This window comes from Pleurodeles waltl, chromosome 12 (assembly GCF_031143425.1).
Source record: "Pleurodeles waltl isolate 20211129_DDA chromosome 12, aPleWal1.hap1.20221129, whole genome shotgun sequence".
In the NCBI taxonomy this organism is placed as follows: domain Eukaryota; kingdom Metazoa; phylum Chordata; class Amphibia; order Caudata; family Salamandridae; genus Pleurodeles; species Pleurodeles waltl.
Genome location: NC_090451.1, coordinates 7777912 through 7800638, shown reverse-complemented (window position 1 = coordinate 7800638; position 22727 = coordinate 7777912). Strand labels below are relative to the sequence as shown.

General features: G+C 43.4%; 5 non-coding genes across 5 annotated transcripts; all 5 read left to right on the top strand.

Annotated features, from left to right (window-relative positions):
- The first annotated feature begins 820 nt into the window (after positions 1 to 820).
- TRNAI-AAU (transfer RNA isoleucine (anticodon AAU)) lies at positions 821 to 894 on the top strand. Its single transcript has one exon. It is a non-coding gene; the product is annotated as a tRNA-Ile (tRNA).
- A 3591-nt stretch (positions 895 to 4485) lies between these two features.
- On the top strand, positions 4486 to 4559 carry TRNAI-AAU (transfer RNA isoleucine (anticodon AAU)). The gene has a single exon. It is a non-coding gene; the product is annotated as a tRNA-Ile (tRNA).
- Positions 4560 to 8151: 3592 nt separating this feature from the next.
- TRNAI-AAU (transfer RNA isoleucine (anticodon AAU)) lies at positions 8152 to 8225 on the top strand. Its single transcript has one exon. It is a non-coding gene; the product is annotated as a tRNA-Ile (tRNA).
- Positions 8226 to 11817: 3592 nt separating this feature from the next.
- TRNAI-AAU (transfer RNA isoleucine (anticodon AAU)) lies at positions 11818 to 11891 on the top strand. The gene has a single exon. It is a non-coding gene; the product is annotated as a tRNA-Ile (tRNA).
- A 7259-nt stretch (positions 11892 to 19150) lies between these two features.
- Positions 19151 to 19224, top strand: TRNAI-AAU (transfer RNA isoleucine (anticodon AAU)). The gene has a single exon. It is a non-coding gene; the product is annotated as a tRNA-Ile (tRNA).
- The last annotated feature ends 3503 nt before the right edge of the window (positions 19225 to 22727 follow it).

The window sequence follows — 22727 nt, the reverse complement described above, 5'->3', positions numbered from 1 at the left end:
CCAATGGGAAAAAAAAACATTGGTGCCTCCCCTCTGAATTGTCCACAATTCTTCTATTAAATTGACACTGTTTAAATATGTCTACACCTATTTAAACATTGCAGTTAAGTTCTGTTACTGTTTTAAAAATGCAATCAAATTCATGACCCCAAATATACTATTCTGGTAAGGCCTGCCCTACTAACCAATTGCAGCGTCATGCTCTGCTGAGTAAACTGATCTCACGACAGTGAGGAATGCACAGGCCGGGTGGTGCCCGGCGCACAAAAGCGCGCCTTCTTGTGTTGTACGTCTCTTCGCGCAAATGCAAACTCAGATTTCCTGCACTGTGGTCGGCAGGAGAGACATGGGAAGGCGCAGTAGGGAAGGCTTGAGCAACGAACCGTTGGCTATGTTTTGTTGTTACTTTGTTGACATGAGCTCAAGTAATTTGAAGCAGAAGGAACGGCCAGACCTAAAAAACAAATTCTTACCTCCAACGCCGAATAACCACTATAATTATAATATCTCAAAAGCAGCTGGCCTTGTAAACTTAATGACCAAGCAAGCCGATGCATTTTGGGTTTTGTTGTAAAAGAATAAAAATACTATCCCTCCTTTCCTTTTTTTCCGGCAACAAGCGATGTTACAAAGATATCACAGCACACAGTGAGATTGAGTGAAAGAAGAGGCACTGAGGCTGGCGTGCAGCACTCCACAGCTCTTGTTATTGTAATCCAGACAGGGGGCGGAAGGAGAAAAGTATGAAGGAATTGCGATAGTGAGACCAACTCTTCTATCTATCTGCATTACATGGAAAAAGGATATCTTTAGCCCTCATGGCTGGTTAGCTCAGTTGGTTAGAGTGTGGTGCTAATAACGCCAAGGTCATGGGTTCGATCCCCGTACGGGCCATGTTGCATTTTTTCTCTCAACTATACTCTTTTTTTCTCATTTAATCAAGCTCTTATAAATCCATACACTCTGTTGCTCCAGTATACGTTCACTTTCCATTAGTCCTTCTTTTGCCACTGCTGACCAAAGCTCAAGCCGGCAGCGCCAGTAGAACAACACAAGTGCAAGGGATTGTCTCTCCAAGATGGAGACACTGCCTCAGACTATGTCTCGTGAGAGGTGGAGGGAGACCAAGAGCTGATTATTAGATGCGTGGGGATAAGAGGAACATAACTCAGGTGAACAGATTCTGGATAGTGATGCTATAGCTAGGATCAGCAACGTTACAGGGGAAAGGATAGGAAAATAATTAGGTGACAGAAGTATAGAAGTGGCTACAAGGGGGTGTCTCTTAAGAGGGCCGAAAGATACACTGAAGGCGAAGGTGAAGTGAAAGAAGAAAGAAAGATCAAAGGAAGTCGACAGTGATTGAGAGAAAACTCACAAAGGCAAATTGAGCAAAACACAAGGCCTGGGGAGTTAGACTACTTCAATGCAAATTTACGCCGCAGATGAGCATGACAACTGACCCTTGTACAGTGGTGCTGAAACAATTTTCAGTGTGGGGGTGCTGCCATCAAAGGGCTTCTGAAAATCCAGGAATCATACAAAGAACTAGTCCTGCGGAATGAGCCACGCACATTCAGAAAGAGTGGTGATGCGTTGGTTACTTATTGGTAATCTTCATTAGCCTTAGTCCATTGCGTCCTTGTGACAGTCATTACAAAGTAAGGTGATGTCACCTTCCAACAGGAAGAAAGAACAGGAGGATCCTTAAATGCTAGCCCCCTGCACCCAACCTGGGTGCCAAGCCCTTGCGAAAGGACTGATGGGAAGGTGGGCAGGATGTAATGTTTGTGACAAAGACAAGATGGACTAAGGGTAATGCAGAGTTCAAAACATTGGTACTAAAATGCAAAACAGAAAAATTATTAAGCCATAATGCTTGACAAATGTAAGCTCTGAGGACCAATTAGCCAACCTAGGAATTTCCTAGATTGTTACTCACTGGAATTCAACCCAGGAGGTGGCCATTCCTCTCGTAGACCATCCCTGAACTGGAAGATATTCTAAAAAGCCTTGCAAAGCCAGAAAAATTGACAACTTAATCCACCTACTCAGAGTCATAAAAGTCACCTTCTTGTCTTTTCCAGGCTGTCCAAAAGTCACAAACAAGGAGTCGGTTTTCCTGAACTGCAGAGGCCTGGTGACATGAATGAAAAGAGCTCTTTAAACATCAAGTGTATTCAGAAAATATTCCTCCGGAGAGGAAGGAGAGGGAATGAAAGAAGGAAGAATTATTTCCTAAGATCTATCAAAAATAGACTTAACCTTTGCAGCAAAGGTAAGGCTAGGCCTTAAAGTTACCCCATCTTCCAAAGTATCAAATGAAGAGAGGACAGCATTTTAAGGCTCCCAGCTCGCAAATTGTTCTCAGCAAGGTGATAGGAAATAGGAAAATAAATTTATAGGAAACAATCTTTATGTCTACAGTATCCAGATCCTCGAAGAGATAAAATTGCAAAGCCTATAAAAGAGTAGGAAGATTCTGAGTTGGAGAAAAGGGATTTTTCAACTGGTCTTACAATTGACAATAGATCAGAACAGTCTAGACACCAAAGATTGTAACATCTTCGAAGGTACAGAAAAGTCCCTAAAAACCTTTATCGCAAAGCAATGAGCTTTCAGTGTGGAAAGAGATTCAAGTGAAATCCATTCAGAAGAAAATGCAAAATAGCAGACAAACTACAGGTAGGTGCCAAAAGATCATGAGCAGAACATCACGTCTCAAAAGACTTCCAGTTCTTTGAGTAAGACTTCGAAGTAGAAGGCCTGCTGGAGTGCTGAATTAACTCCACTAAGGAAGAGGAAAGACCCTTTGCTAGCAGTCCAGACTTCTCAACCTCCAAAGCGATAGAGTGAGTTGGAGCAAGAAGGTCAGGGATGACGTTCTGAGAGAGACACACTTGAGCAGTACCCAAGGAGGTAGAAGAGCCAGGGGTTCAGAAGAGGAAACCATGACATCTCTGGCCAATAAGGGCCCACAAGAATAAAGTTCCCTCGCCCCTGCTGAGACTTGAAGAGAACCATCTGGATCAATAAAAAGTGGGGGAACGTATAAAGGAGACTTCTCAGCCACTTTATCACCAATACGTTCACTACCTAGGCTCCTTGTTCCGGAAGCCTGGATCAGAATCGACAAAGATGAGCATTGTCCTTGTTTGAAAAGAGATCCAGAAAGGGTTTCACAAACTCTCGGCATATCTCTCAAAACAACGACCTGGATAACGTCAACTCCAGCAAATTTGGAAACCTCCAGCTGTCTGCCATCACATTGTCGGTGCCCTTGATGTGTACTGCCGACGTGTGCAACAGGTTGATCTCTGCCCAATAACCCAATTGTTCTGCTATTGCATTGAGGGATTTTGAATGCATGCTTCACTGTTGGTTAATGTAAAAGACAGCTACCTTATTCTCTGTCTTTACTGGCACATTTTTTTGAGACAGATGATGATGGGAAAACTTCAAAGCCCTGAAGATTACCATCAACTCCATCTATTTCCATGACCTCCGACTCTCTAGGAAAGACCACTTGAATCGACAGGATCAGTCCAACACAGTAGCTCTCCAGCCAGGTTTGCTGGCATCTGTTGCGAGGAATTCAGGAGCATCCAGGTGTATTAGTGTCCACTTAGACCAGTGGTCTTCAAACTCTTTAATGCCGCATCCACCCAATGGGAAAAAAAACCATTGGTGCCTCCCCTCTGAATTGTCCACAATTCTTCTATTAAATTGACACTGTTTAAATATGTCTACACTTATTTAAACATTGCAGTTAAGTTCTGTTACTGTTTTAAAAATGCAATCAAATTCATGACCCCAAATATACTATTCTGGTCAGGCCTGCCCTACTAACCAATTGCAGCGTCATGCTCTGCTGAGTAAACTGATCTCACGACAGAGAGGAATGCACAGGCCGGGTGGTGCCCGGCGCACAAAAGCGCGCCTTCTTGTGTTGTACGTCTCTTCGGGCAAATGCAAACTCAGATTTCCTGCACTGTGGTCGGCAGGAGAGACATGGGAAGGCGCAGTAGGGAAGGCTTGAGCAACGAACCGTTGGCTATGTTTTGTTGTTACTTTGTTGACATGAGCTCAAGTAATTTGAAGCAGAAGGAACGGCCAGACCTAAAAAAAAAATTCTTACCTCCAACGCCGAATAACCACTATAATTATAATATCTCAAAAGCAGCTGGCCTTGTAAACTTAATGACCAAGCAAGCCGATGCATTTTGGGTTTTGTTGTAAAAGAATAAAAATACTATCCCTCCTTTCCTTTTTTTCCGGCAACAAGCGATGTTACAAAGATATCACAGCACACAGTGAGATTGAGTGAAAGAAGAGGCACTGAGGCTGGCGTGCAGCACTCCACAGCTCTTGTTATTGTAATCCAGACAGGGGGCGGAAGGAGAAAAGTATGAAGGAATTGCGATGGTGAGACCAACTCTTCTATCTATCTGCATTACATGGAAAAAGGATATCTTTAGTCCTCATGGCTGGTTAGCTCAGTTGGTTAGAGTGTGGTGCTAATAACGCCAAGGTCATGGGTTCGATCCCCGTACGGGCCATGTTGCATTTTTTCTCTCAACTATACTCTTTTTTTCTCATTTAATCAAGCTCTTATAAATCCATACACTCTGTTGCTCCAGTATACGTTCACTTTCCATTAGTCCTTCTTTTGCCACTGCTGACCAAAGCTCAAGCCGGCAGCGCCAGTAGAACAACACAAGTGCAAGGGATTGTCTCTCCAAGATGGAGACACTGCCTCAGACTATGTCTCGTGAGAGGTGGAGGGAGACCAAGAGCTGATTATTAGATGCGTGGGGATAAGAGGAACATAACTCAGGTGAACAGATTCTGGATAGTGATGCTATAGCTAGGATCAGCAACGTTACAGGGGAAAGGATAGGAAAATAATTAGGTGACAGAAGTATAGAAGTGGCTACAAGGGGGTGTGTCTCTTAAGAGGGCCGAAAGATACACTGAAGGCGAAGGTGAAGTGAAAGAAGAAAGAAAGATCAAAGGAAGTCGACAGTGATTGAGAGAAAACTCACAACGGCAAATTGAGCAAAACACAAGGCCTGGGGAGTTAGACTACTTCAATGCAAATTTACGCCGCAGATGAGCATGACAACTGACCCTTGTACAGTGGTGCTGAAACAATTTTCAGTGTGGGGGTGCTGCCATCAAAGGGCTTCTGAAAATCCAGGAATCATACAAAGAACTAGTCCTGCGGAATGAGCCACGCACATTCAGAAAGAGTGGTGATGCGTTGGTTACTTATTGGTAATCTTCATTAGCCTTAGTCCATTGCGTCCTTGTGACAGTCATTACAAAGTAAGGTGATGTCACCTTCCAACAGGAAGAAAGAACAGGAGGATCCTTAAATGCTAGCCCCATGCACCCAACCTGGGTGCCAAGCCCTTGCCAAAGGACTGATGGGAAGGTGGGCAGGATGTAATGTTTGTGACAAAGACAAGATGGACTAAGGGTAATGCAGAGTTCAAAACATTGGTACTCAAATGCAAAACAGAAAAATTATTAAGCCATAATGCTTGACAAATGTATGCTCTGAGGACCAAGTAGCCACCCTAGGAATTTCCTAGATTGTTACTCACTGGAATTCAACCCAGGAGGTGGCCATTCCTCTCGTAGACCATCCCTGAACTGGAAGATATTCTAAAAAGCCTTGCAAAGCCAGAAAAATTGACAACTTAATCCACCTACTCAGAGTCATAAAAGTCACCTTCTTGTCTTTTCCAGGCTGTCCAAAAGTCACAAACAAGGAGTCGGTTTTCCTGAACTGCAGAGGCCTGGTGACATAAATGAAAAGAGCTCTTTAAACATCAAGTGTATTCAGAAAATATTCCTCCGGAGAGGAAGGAGAGGGGATGAAAGAAGGAAGAATTATTTCCTAAGATCTATCAAAAATATACTTAACCTTTGCAGCAAAGGTAAGGCTAGGCCTTAAAGTTACCCCATCTTCCAAAGTATCAAATGAAGAGAGGGCAGCATTTTAAGGCTCCCAGCTCCCCAATTGTTCTCAGCAAGGTGATAGGAAATAGGAAAATAAATTTATAGGAAACAATCTTTATGTCTACAGTATCCAGATCCTCAAAGAGATAAAATTGCAAAGCCTATAAAAGAGTAGGAAGATTCTGAGTTGGAGAAAAGGGATTTTTCAACTGGTCTTACAATTGACAAAAGATCAGAACAGTCTAGACACCAAAGATTGTAACATCTTCGAAGGTACAGAAAAGTCCCTAAAAACCTTTATCGCAAAGCAATGAGCTTTCAGTGTGGAAAGAGATTCAAGTAAAACCGATTCAGAAGAAAATGCAAAATAGCAGACAAACTACAGGTAGGTGCCAAAAGATCATGAGCAGAACATCACGTCTCAAAAGACTTCCAGTTCTTTGAGTAAGACTTCGAATAGAAGGCCTGCTGGAGTGCTGTATTAACTCCACTAAGGAAGAGGAAAGACCCTTTGCTAGCAGTCCAGACTTCTCAACCTCCAAAGCGATAGAGTGAGTTGGAGCAAGAAGGTCAGGGACGACGTTCTGAGAGAGACACACTTGAGCAGTACCCAAGGAGGTAGAAGAGCCAGGGGTTCAGAAGAGGAAACCATGACATCTCTGGCCAATAAGGGCCCACAAGAATAAAGTTCCCTCGTCCCTGCTGAGACTTGAAGAGAACCATCTGGATCAATAAAAAGTGGGGGAATGTATAAAGGAGACTTCTCAGCCACTTTATCACCAATACGTTCACTACCTAGGCTCCTTGTTCCGGAAGCCTGGATCAGAATCGACAAAGATGAGCATTGTCCTTGTTTGAAAAGAGATCCAGAAAGGGTTTCACAAACTCTCAGCATATCTCTCAAAACAACGACCTGGATAACGTCCACTCCAGCAAATTTGGAAACCTCCAGCTGTCTGCCATCACATTGTCGGTGCCCTTGATGTGTACTGCCGACGTGTGCAACAGGTTGATCTCTGCCCAATAACCCAATTGTTCTGCTATTGCATTGAGGGATTTTGAATGCATGCTTCACTGTTGGTTAATGTAAAAGACAGCTACCTTATTCTCTGTCTTTACTGGCACATTTTTTTGAGACAGATGATGATGGGAAAACTTCAAAGCCCTGAAGATTACCATCAACTCCATCTATTTCCATGACCTCCGACTCTCTAGGAAAGACCACTTGAATCGACAGGATCAGTCCAACACAGTAGCTCTCCAGCCAGGTTTGCTGGCATCTGTTGCGAGGAATTCAGGAGCATCCAGGTGTATTAGTGTCCACTTAGACCAGTGGTCTTCAAACTCTTTAATGCCGCATCCACCCAATGGGTAAAAAAAACATTGGTGCCTCCCCTCTGAATTGTCCACAATTCTTCTATTAAATTGACACTGTTTAAATATGTCTACACCTATTTAAACATTGCAGTTAAGTTCTGTTACTGTTTTAAAAATGCAATCAAATTCATGACCCCAAATATACTATTCTGGTCAGGCCTGCCCTACTAACCAATTGCAGCGTCATGCTCTGCTGAGTAAACTGATCTCACGACAGTGAGGAATGCACAGGCCGGGTGGTGCCCGGCGCACAAAAGCGCGCCTTCTTGTGTTGTACGTCTCTTCGCGCAAATGCAAACTCAGATTTCCTGCACTGTGGTCGGCAGGAGAGACATGGGAAGGCGCAGTAGGGAAGGCTTGAGCAACGAACCGTTGGCTATGTTTTGTTGTTACTTTGTTGACATGAGCTCAAGTAATTTGAAGCAGAAGGAACGACCAGACCTAAAAAGAAAATTCTTACCTCCAACGCCGAATAACCACTATAATTATAATATCTCAAAAGCAGCTGGCCTTGTAAACTTAATGACCAAGCAAGCCGATGCATTTTGGGTTTTGTTGTAAAAGAATAAAAATACTATCCCTCCTTTCCTTTTTTTCCGGCAACAAGCGATGTTACAAAGATATCACAGCACACAGTGAGATTGAGTGAAAGAAGAGGCACTGAGGCTGGCGTGCAGCACTCCACAGCTCTTGTTATTGTAATCCAGACAGGGGGCGGAAGGAGAAAAGTATGAAGGAATTGCGATAGTGAGACCAACTCTTCTATCTATCTGCATTACATGGAAAAAGGATATCTTTAGTCCGCATGGCTGGTTAGCTCAGTTGGTTAGAGTGTGGTGCTAATAACGCCAAGGTCATGGGTTCGATCCCCGTACGGGCCATGTTGCATTTTTTCTCTCAACTATACTCTTTTTTTCTCATTTAATCAAGCTCTTATAAATCCATACACTCTGTTGCTCCAGTATACGTTCACTTTCCATTAGTCCTTCTTTTGCCACTGCTGACCAAAGCTCAAGCCGGCAGTGCCAGTAGAACAACACAAGTGCAAGGGATTGTCTCTCCAAGATGGAGACACTGCCTCAGACTATGTCTCGTGAGAGGTGGAGGGAGACCAAGAGCTGATTATTAGATGCGTGGGGATAAGAGGAACATAACTCAGGTGAACAGATTCTGGATAGTGATGCTATAGCTAGGATCAGAAACGTTACAGGGGAAAGGATAGGAAAATAATTAGGTGACAGAAGTATAGAAGTGGCTACAAGGGGGTGTGTCTCTTAAGAGGGCCGAAAGATACACTGAAGGCGAAGGTGAAGTGAAAGAAGAAAGAAAGATCAAAGGAAGTCGACAGTGATTGAGAGAAAACTCACAAAGGCAAATTGAGCAAAACACAAGGCCTGGGGAGTTAGACTACTTCAATGCAAATTTACGCCGCAGATGAGCATGACAACTGACCCTTGTACAGTGGTGCTGAAACAATTTTCAGTATGGGGGTGCTGCCATCAAAGGCTTCTGAAAATCCAGGAATCATACAAAGAACTAGTCCTGCGGAATGAGCCACGCACATTCAGAAAGAGTGGTGATGCGTTGGTTACTTATTGGTAATCTTCATTAGCCTTAGTCCATTGCGTCCTTGTGACAGTCATTACAAAGTAAGGTGATGTCACCTTCCAACAGGAAGAAAGAACAGGAGGATCCTTAAATGCTAGCCCCATGCACCCAACCTGGGTGCCAAGCCCTTGCCAAAGGACTGATGGGAAGGTGGGCAGGATGTAATGTTTGTGACAAAGACAAGATGGACTAAGGGTAATGCAGAGTTCAAAACATTGGTACTAAAATGCAAAACAGAAAAATTATTAAGCCATAATGCTTGACAAATGTAAGCTCTGAGGACCAATTAGCCAACCTAGGAATTTCCTAGATTGTTACTCACTGGAATTCAACCCAGGAGGTGGCCATTCCTCTCGTAGACCATCCCTGAACTGGAAGATATTCTAAAAAGCCTTGCAAAGCCAGAAAAATTGACAACTTAATCCACCTACTCAGAGTCATAAAAGTCACCTTCTTGTCTTTTCCAGGCTGTCCAAAAGTCACAAACAAGGAGTCGGTTTTCCTGAACTGCAGAGGCCTGGTGACATGAATGAAAAGAGCTCTTTAAACATCAAGTGTATTCAGAAAATATTCCTCCGGAGAGGAAGGAGAGGGAATGAAAGAAGGAAGAATTATTTCTTAAGATCTATCAAAAATAGACTTAACCTTTGCAGCAAAGGTAAGGCTAGGCCTTAAAGTTACCCCATCTTCCAAAGTATCAAATGAAGAGAGGACAGCATTTTAAGGCTCCCAGCTCGCAAATTGTTCTCAGCAAGGTGATAGGAAATAGGAAAATAAATTTATAGGAAACAATCTTTATGTCTACAGTATCCAGATCCTCAAAGAGATAAAATTGCAAAGCCTATAAAAGAGTAGGAAGATTCTGAGTTGGAGAAAAGGGATTTTTCAACTGGTCTTACAATTGACAATAGATCAGAACAGTCTAGACACCAAAGATTGTAACATCTTCGAAGGTACAGAAAAGTCCCTAAAAACCTTTATCGCAAAGCAATGAGCTTTCAGTGTGGAAAGAGATTCAAGTGAAATCCATTCAGAAGAAAATGCAAAATAGCAGACAAACTACAGGTAGGTGCCAAAAGATCATGAGCAGAACATCACGTCTCAAAAGACTTCCAGTTCTTTGAGTAAGACTTCGAAGTAGAAGGCCTGTTGGAGTGCTGAATTAACTCCACTAAGGAAGAGGAAAGACCCTTTGCTAGCAGTCCAGACTTCTCAACCTCCAAAGCGATAGAGTGAGTTGGAGCAAGAAGGTCAGGGATGACGTTCTGAGAGAGACACACTTGAGCAGTACCCAAGGAGGTAGAAGAGCCAGGGGTTCAGAAGAGGAAACCATGACATCTCTGGCCAATAAGGGCCCACAAGAATAAAGTTCCCTCGCCCCTGCTGAGACTTGAAGAGAACCATCTGGATCAATAAAAAGTGGGGGAACGTATAAAGGAGACTTCTCAGCCACTTTATCACCAATACGTTCACTACCTAGGCTCCTTGTTCCGGAAGCCTGGATCAGAATCGACAAAGATGAGCATTGTCCTTGTTTGAAAAGAGATCCAGAAAGGGTTTCACAAACTCTCGGCATATCTCTCAAAACAACGACCTGGATAACGTCAACTCCAGCAAATTTGGAAACCTCCAGCTGTCTGCCATCACATTGTCGGTGCCCTTGATGTGTACTGCCGACGTGTGCAACAGGTTGATCTCTGCCCAATAACCCAATTGTTCTGCTATTGCATTGAGGGATTTTGAATGCATGCTTCACTGTTGGTTAATGTAAAAGACAGCTACCTTATTCTCTGTCTTTACTGGCACATTTTTTTGAGACAGATGATGATGGGAAAACTTCAAAGCCCTGAAGATTACCATCAACTCCATCTATTTCAATGACCTCCGACTCTCTAGGAAAGACCACTTGAATCGACAGGATCAGTCCAACACAGTAGCTCTCCAGCCAGGTTTGCTGGCATCTGTTGCGAGGAATTCAGGAGCATCCAGGTGTATTAGTGTCCACTTAGACCAGTGGTCTTCAAACTCTTTAATGCCGCATCCACCCAATGGGAAAAAAAAACATTGGTGCCTCCCCTCTGAATTGTCCACAATTCTTCTATTAAATTGACACTGTTTAAATATGTCTACACCTATTTAAACATTGCAGTTAAGTTCTGTTACTGTTTTAAAAATGCAATCAAATTCATGACCCCAAATATACTATTCTGGTCAGGCCTGCCCTACTAACCAATTGCAGCGTCATGCTCTGCTGAGTAAACTGATCTCACGACAGTGAGGAATGCACAGGCCGGGTGGTGCCCGGCGCACAAAAGCGCGCCTTCTTGTGTTGTACGTCTCTTCGCGCAAATGCAAACTCAGATTTCCTGCACTGTGGTCGGCAGGAGAGACATGGGAAGGCGCAGTAGGGAAGGCTTGAGCAACGAACCGTTGGCTATGTTTTGTTGTTACTTTGTTGACATGAGCTCAAGTAATTTGAAGCAGAAGGAACGGCCAGACCTAAAAAAAAAATTCTTACCTCCAACGCCGAATAACCACTATAATTATAATATCTCAAAAGCAGCTGGCCTTGTAAACTTAATGACCAAGCAAGCCGATGCATTTTGGGTTTTGTTGTAAAAGAATAAAAATACTATCCCTCCTTTCCTTTTTTTCCGGCAACAAGCGATGTTACAAAGATATCACAGCACACAGTGAGATTGAGTGAAAGAAGAGGCACTGAGGCTGGCGTGCAGCACTCCACAGCTCTTGTTATTGTAATCCAGACAGGGGGCGGAAGGAGAAAAGTATGAAGGAATTGCGATAGTGAGACCAACTCTTCTATCTATCTGCATTACATGGAAAAAGGATATCTTTAGTCCTCATGGCTGGTTAGCTCAGTTGGTTAGAGTGTGGTGCTAATAACGCCAAGGTCATGGGTTCGATCCCCGTACGGGCCATGTTGCATTTTTTCTCTCAACTATACTCTTTTTTTCTCATTTAATCAAGCTCTTATAAATCCATACACTCTGTTGCTCCAGTATACGTTCACTTTCCATTAGTCCTTCTTTTGCCACTGCTGACCAAAGCTCAAGCCGGCAGCGCCAGTAGAACAACACAAGTGCAAGGGATTGTCTCTCCAAGATGGAGACACTGCCTCAGACTATGTCTCGTGAGAGGTGGAGGGAGACCAAGAGCTGATTATTAGATGCGTGGGGATAAGAGGAACATAACTCAGGTGAACAGATTCTGGATAGTGATGCTATAGCTAGGATCAGCAACGTTACAGGGGAAAGGATAGGAAAATAATTAGGTGACAGAAGTATAGAATTGGCTACAAGGGGGTGTGTCTCTTAAGAGGGCCGAAAGATACACTGAAGGCGAAGGTGAAGTGAAAGAAGAAAGAAAGATCAAAGGAAGTCGACAGTGATTGAGAGAAAACTCACAAAGGCAAATTGAGCAAAACACAAGGCCTGGGGAGTTAGACTACTTCAATGCAAATTTACGCCGCAGATGAGCATGACAACTGACCCTTGTACAGTGGTGCTGAAACAATTTTCAGTGTGGGGGTGCTGCCATCAAAGGGCTTCTGAAAATCCAGGAATCATACAAAGAACTAGTCCTGCGGAATGAGCCACGCACATTCATAAAGAGTGGTGATGCGTTGGTTACTTATTGGTAATCTTCATTAGCCTTAGTCCATTGCGTCCTTGTGACAGTCATTACAAAGTAAGGTGATGTCACCTTCCAACAGGAAGAAAGAACAGGAGGATCCTTAAATGCTAGCCCCATGCACCCAACCTGGGTGCCAAGCCCTTGCCAAAGGACTGATGGGAAGGTGGGCAGGATGTAATGTTTGTGACAAAGACAAGATGGACTAAGGGTAATGCAGAGTTCAAAACATTGGTACTCAAATGCAAAACAGAAAAATTATTAAGCCATAATGCTTGACAAATGTAAGCTCTGAGGACCAATTAGCCAACCTAGGAATTTCCTAGATTGTTACTCACTGGAATTCAACCCAGGAGGTGGCCATTCCTCTCGTAGACCATCCCTGAACTGGAAGATATTCTAAAAAGCCTTGCAAAGCCAGAAAAATTGACAACTTAATCCACCTACTCAGAGTCATAAAAGTCACCTTCTTGTCTTTTCCAGGCTGTCCAAAAGTCACAAACAAGGAGTCGGTTTTCCTGAACTGCAGAGGCCTGGTGACATGAATGAAAAGAGCTCTTTAAACATCAAGTGTATTCAGAAAATATTCCTCCGGAGAGGAAGGAGAGGGAATGAAAGAAGGAAGAATTATTTCCTAAGATCTATCAAAAATAGACTTAACCTTTGCAGCAAAGGTAAGGCTAGGCCTTAAAGTTACCCCATCTTCCAAAGTATCAAATGAAGAGAGGACAGCATTTTAAGGCTCCCAGCTCCCCAATTGTTCTCAGCAAGGTGATAGGAAATAGGAAAATAAATTTATAGGAAACAATCTTTATGTCTACAGTATCCAGATCCTCAAAGAGATAAAATTGCAAAGCCTATAAAAGAGTAGGAAGATTCTGAGTTGGAGAAAAGGGATTTTTCAACTGGTCTTACAATTGACAATAGATCAGAACAGTCTAGACACCAAAGATTGTAACATCTTCGAAGGTACAGAAAAGTCCCTAAAAACCTTTATCGCAAAGCAATGAGCTTTCAGTGTGGAAAGAGATTCAAGTGAAATCCATTCAGAAGAAAATGCAAAATAGCAGACAAACTACAGGTAGGTGCCAAAAGATCATGAGCAGAACATCACGTCTCAAAAGACTTCCAGTTCTTTGAGTAAGACTTCGAAGTAGAAGGCCTGCTGGAGTGCTGAATTAACTCCACTAAGGAAGAGGAAAGACCCTTTGCTAGCAGTCCAGACTTCTCAACCTCCAAAGCGATAGAGTGAGTTGGAGCAAGAAGGTCAGGGATGACGTTCTGAGAGAGACACACTTGAGCAGTACCCAAGGAGGTAGAAGAGCCAGGGGTTCAGAAGAGGAAACCATGACATCTCTGGCCAATAAGGGCCCACAAGAATAAAGTTCCCTCGCCCCTGCTGAGACTTGAAGAGAACCATCTGGATCAATAAAAAGTGGGGGAACGTATAAAGGAGACTTCTCAGCCACTTTATCACCAATACGTTCACTACCTAGGCTCCTTGTTCCGGAAGCCTGGATCAGAATCGACAAAGATGAGCATTGTCCTTGTTTGAAAAGAGATCCAGAAAGGGTTTCACAAACTCTCGGCATATCTCTCAAAACAACGACCTGGATAACGTCAACTCCAGCAAATTTGGAAACCTCCAGCTGTCTGCCATCACATTGTCGGTGCCCTTGATGTGTACTGCCGACGTGTGCAACAGGTTGATCTCTGCCCAATAACCCAATTGTTCTGCTATTGCATTGAGGGATTTTGAATGCATGCTTCACTGTTGGTTAATGTAAAAGACCGCTACCTTATTCTCTGTCTTTACTAGCACATTTTTTTGAGACAGATGATGATGGGAAAACTTCAAAGCCCTGAAGATTACCATCAACTCCATCTATTTCAATGACCTCTGACTCTCTAGGAAAGACCACTTGAATCGACAGGATCAGTCCAACACAGTAGCTTTCCAGCCAGCTTTGCTGGCATCTGTTGCGAGGAATTCAGGAGCATCCAGGTGTATTAGTGTCCACTTAGACCAGTGGTCTTCAAACTCTTTAATGCCGCATCCACCCAATGGGAAAAAAAAACATTGGTGCCTCCCCTCTGAATTGTCCACAATTCTTCTATTAAATTGACACTGTTTAAATATGTCTAGACCTATTTAAACATTGCAGTTAAGTTCTGTCACTGTTTTAAAAATGCAATCAAATACATGACCCCAAATATACTATTCTGGTCAGGCCTGCCCTACTAACCAATTGCAGCGTCATGCTCTGCTGAGTAAACTGATCTCACGACAGTGAGGAATGCACAGGCCGGGTGGTGCCCGGCGCACGAAAGCGCGCCTTCTTGTGTTGTACGTCTCTTCGCGCAAATGCAAACTCAGATTTCCTGCACTGTGGTCGGCAGGAGAGACATGGGAAGGCGCAGTAGGGAAGGCTTGAGCAACGAACCATTGGCTATGTTTTGTTGTTACTTTGTTGACATGAGCTCCAGTAATTTGAAGCAGAAGGAACGGCCAGACCTAAAAAAAACTCTCTTACCTCCAACGCCGAATAACCACTATAATTATAATATCTCAAAAGCAGCTGGCCTTGTAAACTTAATGACCAAGCAAGCCGATGCATTTTGGGTTTTGTTGTAAAAGAATAAAAATACTATCCCTCCTTTCCTTTTTTTCCGGCAACAAGCGATGTTACAAAGATATCACAGCACACAGTGAGATTGAGTGAAAGAAGAGGCACTGAGGCTGGCGTGCAGCACTCCACAGCTCTTGTTATTGTAATCCAGACAGGGGGCGGAAGGAGAAAAGTATGAAGGAATTGCGATAGTGAGACCAACTCTTCTATCTATCTGCATTACATGGAAAAAGGATATCTTTGGTACTTATGGCTGGTTAGCTCAGTTGGTTAGAGCGTGGTGCTAATAACGCCAAGGTCGTGGGTTCTATCCCCGTACGGGCCAGGTTGCATTTTTTCTCTCAACTAAACTCTTTTTTTCTCATTTAATCAAGCTCTTATAAATCCATACACTCTGTTGCTCCAGTATACGTTCAATTTCCATTAGTCCTTCTTTTGCCACTGCTGACCAAAGCTCAAGCCGGCAGCGCCAGTAGAACAACACAAGTGCAAGGGATTGTCTCTCCAAGATGGAGACACTGCCTCAGACTATGTCTCGTGAGAGGTGGAGGGAGACCAAGAGCTGATTGTTAGATGCGTGGGGATAAGAGGAATATAACTCAGGTGAACAGATTCTGGATAGTGATGCTATAGCTAGGATCAGCAACGTTACAGGGGAAAGGATAGGAAAATAATTAGGTGACAGAAGTATAGGAGTGGCTACAAGGGGGTTTGTCTCTTAAGAGGGCCGAAAGATACACTGAAGGCGAAGGTGAAGTGAAAGAAGAAAGAAAGATCAAAGGAAGTCGACAGTGATTGAGAGAAAACTCACAAGGGCAAATTGAGCAAAAGACAAGGCCTGGGGAGTTAGACTACTTCAATGCAAATTTACGCCGCAGATGAGCATGACAACTGACCCTTGTACAGTGGTGCTGAAACAATTTTCAGTGTGGGGGTGCTGCCATCAAAGGGCTTCTGAAAATCCAGGAATCATACAAAGAACTAGTCCTGCGGAATGAGCCACGCACATTCAGAAAGAGTGGTGATGCGTTGGTTACTTATTGGTAATCTTCATTAGCCTTAGTCCATTGCGTCCTTGTGACAGTCATTACAAAGTAAGGTGATGTCACCTTCCAACAGGAAGAAAGAACAGGAGGATCCTTAAATGCTAGCCCCATGCACCCAACCTGGGTGCCAAGCCCTTGCCAAAGGACTGATGGGAAGGTGGGCAGGATGTAATGTTTGTGACAAAGACAAGATGGACTAAGGGTAATGCAGAGTTCAAAACATTGGTACTCAAATGCAAAACAGAAAAATTATTAATCCATAATGCTTGACAAATGTATGCTCTGAGGACCAAGTAGGCACCCTAGGAATTTCCTAGATTGTTACTCACTGGAATTCAACCCAGGAGGTGGCCATTCCTCTCGTAGACCATCCCTGAACTGGAAGATATTCTAAAAAGCCTTGCAAAGCCAGAAAAATTGACAACTTAATCCACCTACTCAGAGTCATAAAAGTCACCTTCTTGTCTTTTCCAGGCTGTCCAAAAGTCACAAACAAGGAGTCGGTTTTCCTGAACTGCAGAGGCCTGGTGACATAAATGAAAAGAGCTCTTTAAACATCAAGTGTATTCAGAAAATATTCCTCCGGAGAGGAAGGAGAGGGGATGAAAGAAGGAAGAATTATTTCCTAAGATCTATCAAAAATAGACTTAACCTTTGCAGCAAAGGTAAGGCTAGGCCTTAAAGTTACCCCATCTTCCAAAGTATCAAATGAAGAGAGGACAGCATTTTAAGGCTCCCAGCTCCCCAATTGTTCTCAGCAAGGTGATAGGAAATAGGAAAATAAATTTATAGGAAACAATCTTTATGTCTACAGTATCCAGATCCTCAAAGAGATAAAATTGCAAAGCCTATAAAAGAGTAGGAAGATTCTGAGTTGGAGAAAAGGGATTTTTCAACTGGTCTTACAATTGACAAAAGATCAGAACAGTCTAGACACCAAAGATTGTAACATCTTCGAAGGTACAGAAAAGTCCCTAAAAACCTTTATCGCAAAGCAATGAGCTTTCAGTGTGGAAAGAGATTCAAGTGAAACCCATTCAGAAGAAAATGCAAAATAGCAGACAAACTACAGGTAGGTGCCAAAAGATCATGAGCAGAACATCACGTCTCAAAAGACTTCCAGTTCTTTGAGTAAGACTTCGAATAGAAGGCCTGCTGGAGTGCTGTATTAACTCCACTAAGGAAGAGGAAAGACCCTTTGCTAGCAGTCCAGACTTCTCAACCTCCAAAGCGATAGAGTGAGTTGGAGCAAGAAGGTCAGGGACGACGTTCTGAGAGAGACACACTTGAGCAGTACCCAAGGAGGTAGAAGAGCCAGGGGTTCAGAAGAGGAAACCATGACATCTCTGGCCAATAAGGGCCCACAAGAATAAAGTTCCCTCGCCCCTGCTGAGACTTGAAGAGAACCATCTGGATCAATAAAAAGTGGGGGAATGTATAAAGGAGACTTCTCAGCCACTTTATCACCAATACGTCCACTACCTAGGCTCCTTGTTCCGGAAGCCTGGATCAGAATCGACAAAGATGAGCATTGTCCTTGTTTGAAAAGAGATCCAGAAAGGGTTTCACAAACTCTCAGCATATCTCTCAAAACAACGACCTGGATAACGTCCACTCCAGCAAATTTGGAAACCTCCAGCTGTCTGCCATCACATTGTCGGTGCCCTTGATGTGTACTGCCGACGTGTGCAACAGGTTGATCTCTGCCCAATAACCCAATTGTTCTGCTATTGCATTGAGGGATTTTGAATGCATGCTTCACTGTTGGTTAATGTAAAAGACAGCTACCTTATTCTCTGTCTTTACTGGCACATTTTTTTGAGACAGATGATGATGGGAAAACTTCAAAGCCCTGAAGATTACCATCAACTCCATCTATTTCCATGACCTCCGACTCTCTAGGAAAGACCACTTGAATCGACAGGATCAGTCCAACACAGTAGCTCTCCAGCCAGGTTTGCTGGCATCTGTTGCGAGGAATTCAGGAGCATCCAGGTGTATTAGTGTCCACTTAGACCAGTGGTCTTCAAACTCTTTAATGCCGCATCCACCCAATGGGAAAAAAAAACATTGGTGCCTCCCCTCTGAATTGTCCACAATTCTTCTATTAAATTGACACTGTTTAAATATGTCTACACCTATTTAAACATTGCAGTTAAGTTCTGTTACTGTTTTAAAAATGCAATCAAATACATGACCCCAAATATACTATTCTGGTCAGGCCTGCCCTACTAACCAATTGCAGCGTCATGCTCTGCTGAGTAAACTGATCTCACGACAGTGAGGAATGCACAGGCCGGGTGGTGCCCGGCGCACAAAAGCGCGCCTTCTTGTGTTGTACGTCTCTTCGCGCAAATGCAAACTCAGATTTCCTGCACTGTGGTCGGCAGGAGAGACATGGGAAGGCGCAGTAGGGAAGGCTTGAGCAACGAACCGTTGGCTATGTTTTGTTGTTACTTTGTTGACATGAGCTCAAGTAATTTGAAGCAGAAGGAACGGCCAGACCTAAAAAAAAAATTCTTACCTCCAACGCCGAATAACCACTATAATTATAATATCTCAAAAGCAGCTGGCCTTGTAAACTTAATGAGCAAGCAAGCCGATGCATTTTGCGTTTTGTTGTAAAAGAATAAAAATACTATCCCTCCTTTCCTTTTTTTCCGGCAACAAGCGATGTTACAAAGATATCACAGCACACAGTGAGATTGAGTGAAAGAAGAGGCACTGAGGCTGGCGTGCAGCACTCCACAGCTCTTGTTATTGTAATCCAGACAGGGGGCGGAAGGAGAAAAGTATGAAGGAATTGCGATAGTGAGACCAACTCTTCTATCTATCTGCATTACATGGAAAAAGGATATCTTTAGTCCTCATGGCTGGTTAGCTCAGTTGGTTAGAGTGTGGTGCTAATAACGCCAAGGTCATGGGTTCGATCCCTGTACGGGCCATGTTGCATTTTTTCTCTCAACTAAACTCTTTTTTTCTCATTTAATCAAGCTCTTATAAATCCATACACTCTGTTGCTCCAGTATACGTTCACTTTCCATTAGTCCTTCTTTTGCCACTGCTGACCAAAGCTCAAGCCGGCAGCGCCAGTAGAACAACACAAGTGCAAGGGATTGTCTCTCCAAGATGGAGACACTGCCTCAGACTATGTCTCGTGAGAGGTGGAGGGAGACCAAGAGCTGATTATTAGATGCGTGGGGATAAAAGGAACATAACTCAGGTGAACAGATTCTGGATAGTGATGCTATAGCTAGGATCAGCAACGTTACAGGGGAAAGGATAGGAAAATAATTAGGTGACAGAAGTATAGAAGTGGCTACAAGGGGGTGTGTCTCTTAAGAGGGCCGAAAGATACACTGAAGGCGAAGGTGAAGTGAAAGAAGAAAGAAAGATCAAAGGAAGTCGACAGTGATTGAGAGAAAACTCACAAAGGCAAATTGAGCAAAACACAAGGCCTGGGGAGTTAGACTACTTCAATGCAAATTTACGCCGCAGATGAGCATGACAACTGACCCTTGTACAGTGGTGCTGAAACAATTTTCAGTGTGGGGGTGCTGCCATCAAAGGGCTTCTGAAAATCCAGGAATCATACAAAGAACTAGTTCTGCGGAATGAGCCACGCACATTCAGAAAGAGTGGTGATGCGTTGGTTACTTATTGGTAATCTTCATTAGCCTTAGTCCATTGCGTCCTTGTGATAGTCATTACAAAGTAAGGTGATGTCACCTTCCAACAGGAAGAAAGAACAGGAGGATCCTTAAATGCTAGCCCCATGCACCCAACCTGGGTGCCAAGCCCTTGCCAAAGGACTGATGGGAAGGTGGGCAGGATGTATTGTTTGTGACAAAGACAAGATGGACTCAGGGTAATGCAGAGTTCAAAACATTGGTACTCAAATGCAAAACAGAAAAATTATTAAGCCATAATGCTTGACAAATGTATGCTCTGAGGACCAAGTAGGCACCCTAGGAATTTCCTAGATTGTTACTCACTGGAATTCAACCCAGGAGGTGGCCATTCCTCTCGTAGACCATCCCTGAACTGGAAGATATTCTAAAAAGCCTTGCAAAGCCAGAAAAATTGACAACTTAATCCACCTACTCAGAGTCATAAAAGTCACCTTCTTGTCTTTTCCAGGCTGTCCAAAAGTCACAAACAAGGAGTCGGTTTTCCTGAACTGCAGAGGCCTGGTGACATAAATGAAAAGAGCTCTTTAAACATCAAGTGTATTCAGAAAATATTCCTCCGGAGAGGAAGGAGAGGGGATGAAAGAAGGAAGAATTATTTCCTAAGATCTATCAAAAATAGACTTAACCTTTGCAGCAAAGGTAAGGCTAGGCCTTAAAGTTACCCCATCTTCCAAAGTATCAAATGAAGAGAGGACAGCATTTTAAGGCTCCCAGCTCCCCAATTGTTCTCAGCAAGGTGATAGGAAATAGGAAAATAAATTTATAGGAAACAATCTTTATGTCTACAGTATCCAGATCCTCAAAGAGATAAAATTGCAAAGCCTATAAAAGAGTAGGAAGATTCTGAGTTGGAGAAAAGGGATTTTTCAACTGGTCTTACAATTGACAAAAGATCAGAACAGTCTAGACACCAAAGATTGTAACATCTTCGAAGGTACAGAAAAGTCCCTAAAAACCTTTATCGCAAAGCAATGAGCTTTCAGTGTGGAAAGAGATTCAAGTGAAACCCATTCAGAAGAAAATGCAAAATAGCAGAAAAACTACAGGTAGGTGCCAAAAGATCATGAGCAGAACATCACGTCTCAAAAGACTTCCAGTTCTTTGAGTAAGACTTCGAATAGAAGGCCTGCTGGAGTGCTGGATTAACTCCACTAAGGAAGAGGAAAGACCCTTTGCTAGCAGTCCAGACTTCTCAACCTCCAAAGCGATAGAGTGAGTTGGAGCAAGAAGGTCAGGGACGACGTTCTGAGAGAGACACACTTGAGCAGTACCCAAGGAGGTAGAAGAGCCAGGGGTTCAGAAGAGGAAACCATGACATCTCTGGCCAATAAGGGCCCACAAGAATAAAGTTCCCTCGCCCCTGCTGAGACTTGAAGAGAACCATCTGGATCAATAAAAAGTGGGGGAATGTATAAAGGAGACTTCTCAGCCACTTTATCACCAATACGTCCACTACCTAGGCTCCTTGTTCCGGAAGCCTGGATCAGAATCGACAAAGATGAGCATTGTCCTTGTTTGAAAAGAGATCCAGAAAGGGTTTCACAAACTCTCAGCATATCTCTCAAAACAACGACCTGGATAACGTCCACTCCAGCAAATTTGGAAACCTCCAGCTGTCTGCCATCACATTGTCGGTGCCCTTGATGTGTACTGCCGACGTGTGCAACAGGTTGATCTCTGCCCAATAACCCAATTGTTCTGCTATTGCATTGAGGGATTTGGAATGCATGCTTCACTGTTGGTTAATGTAAAAGACAGCTACCTTATTCTCTGTCTTTACTGGCACATTTTTTTGAGACAGATGATGATGGGAAAACTTCAAAGCCCTGAAGTTAACCATCAACTCCATCAATTCCATGACCTCCGACTCTCTAGGAAAGACCACTTGAATCGACAGGATCAGTCCAACACAGTAGCTCTCCAGCCAGGTTTGCTGGCATCTGTTGCGAGGAATTCAGGAGCATCCAGGTGTATTAGTGTCCACTTAGACCAGTGGTCTTCAAACTCTTTAATGCCGCATCCACCCAATGGGAAAAAAAAACATTGGTGCCTCCCCTCTGAATTGTCCACAATTCTTCTATTAAATTGACACTGTTTAAATATGTCTATACCTATTTAAACATTGCAGTTAAGTTCTGTTACTGTTTTAAAAATGCAATCAAATACATGACCCCAAATATACTATTCTGGTCAGGCCTGCCCTACTAACCAATTGCAGCGTCATGCTCTGCTGAGTAAACTGATCTCACGACAGTGAGGAATGCACAGGCCGGGTGGTGCCCGGCGCACAAAAGCGCGCCTTCTTGTGTTGTACGTCTCTTCGCGCAAATGCAAACTCAGATTTCCTGCACTGTGGTCGGCAGGAGAGACATGGGAAGGCGCAGTAGGGAAGGCTTGAGCAACGAACCGTTGGCTATGTTTTGTTGATACTTTGTTGACATGAGCTCAAGTAATTTGAAGCAGAAGGAACGGCCAGACCTAAAAAAAAAATTCTTACCTCCAACGCCGAATAACCACTATAATTATAATATCTCAAAAGCAGCTGGCCTTGTAAACTTAATGACCAAGCAAGCCGATGCATTTTGGGTTTTGTTGTAAAAGAATAAAAATACTATCCCTCCTTTCCTTTTTTTCCGGCAACAAGCGATGTTACAAAGATATCACAGCACACAGTGAGATTGAGTGAAAGAAGAGGCACTGAGGCTGGCGTGCAGCACTCCACAGCTCTTGTTATTGTAATCCAGACAGGGGGCGGA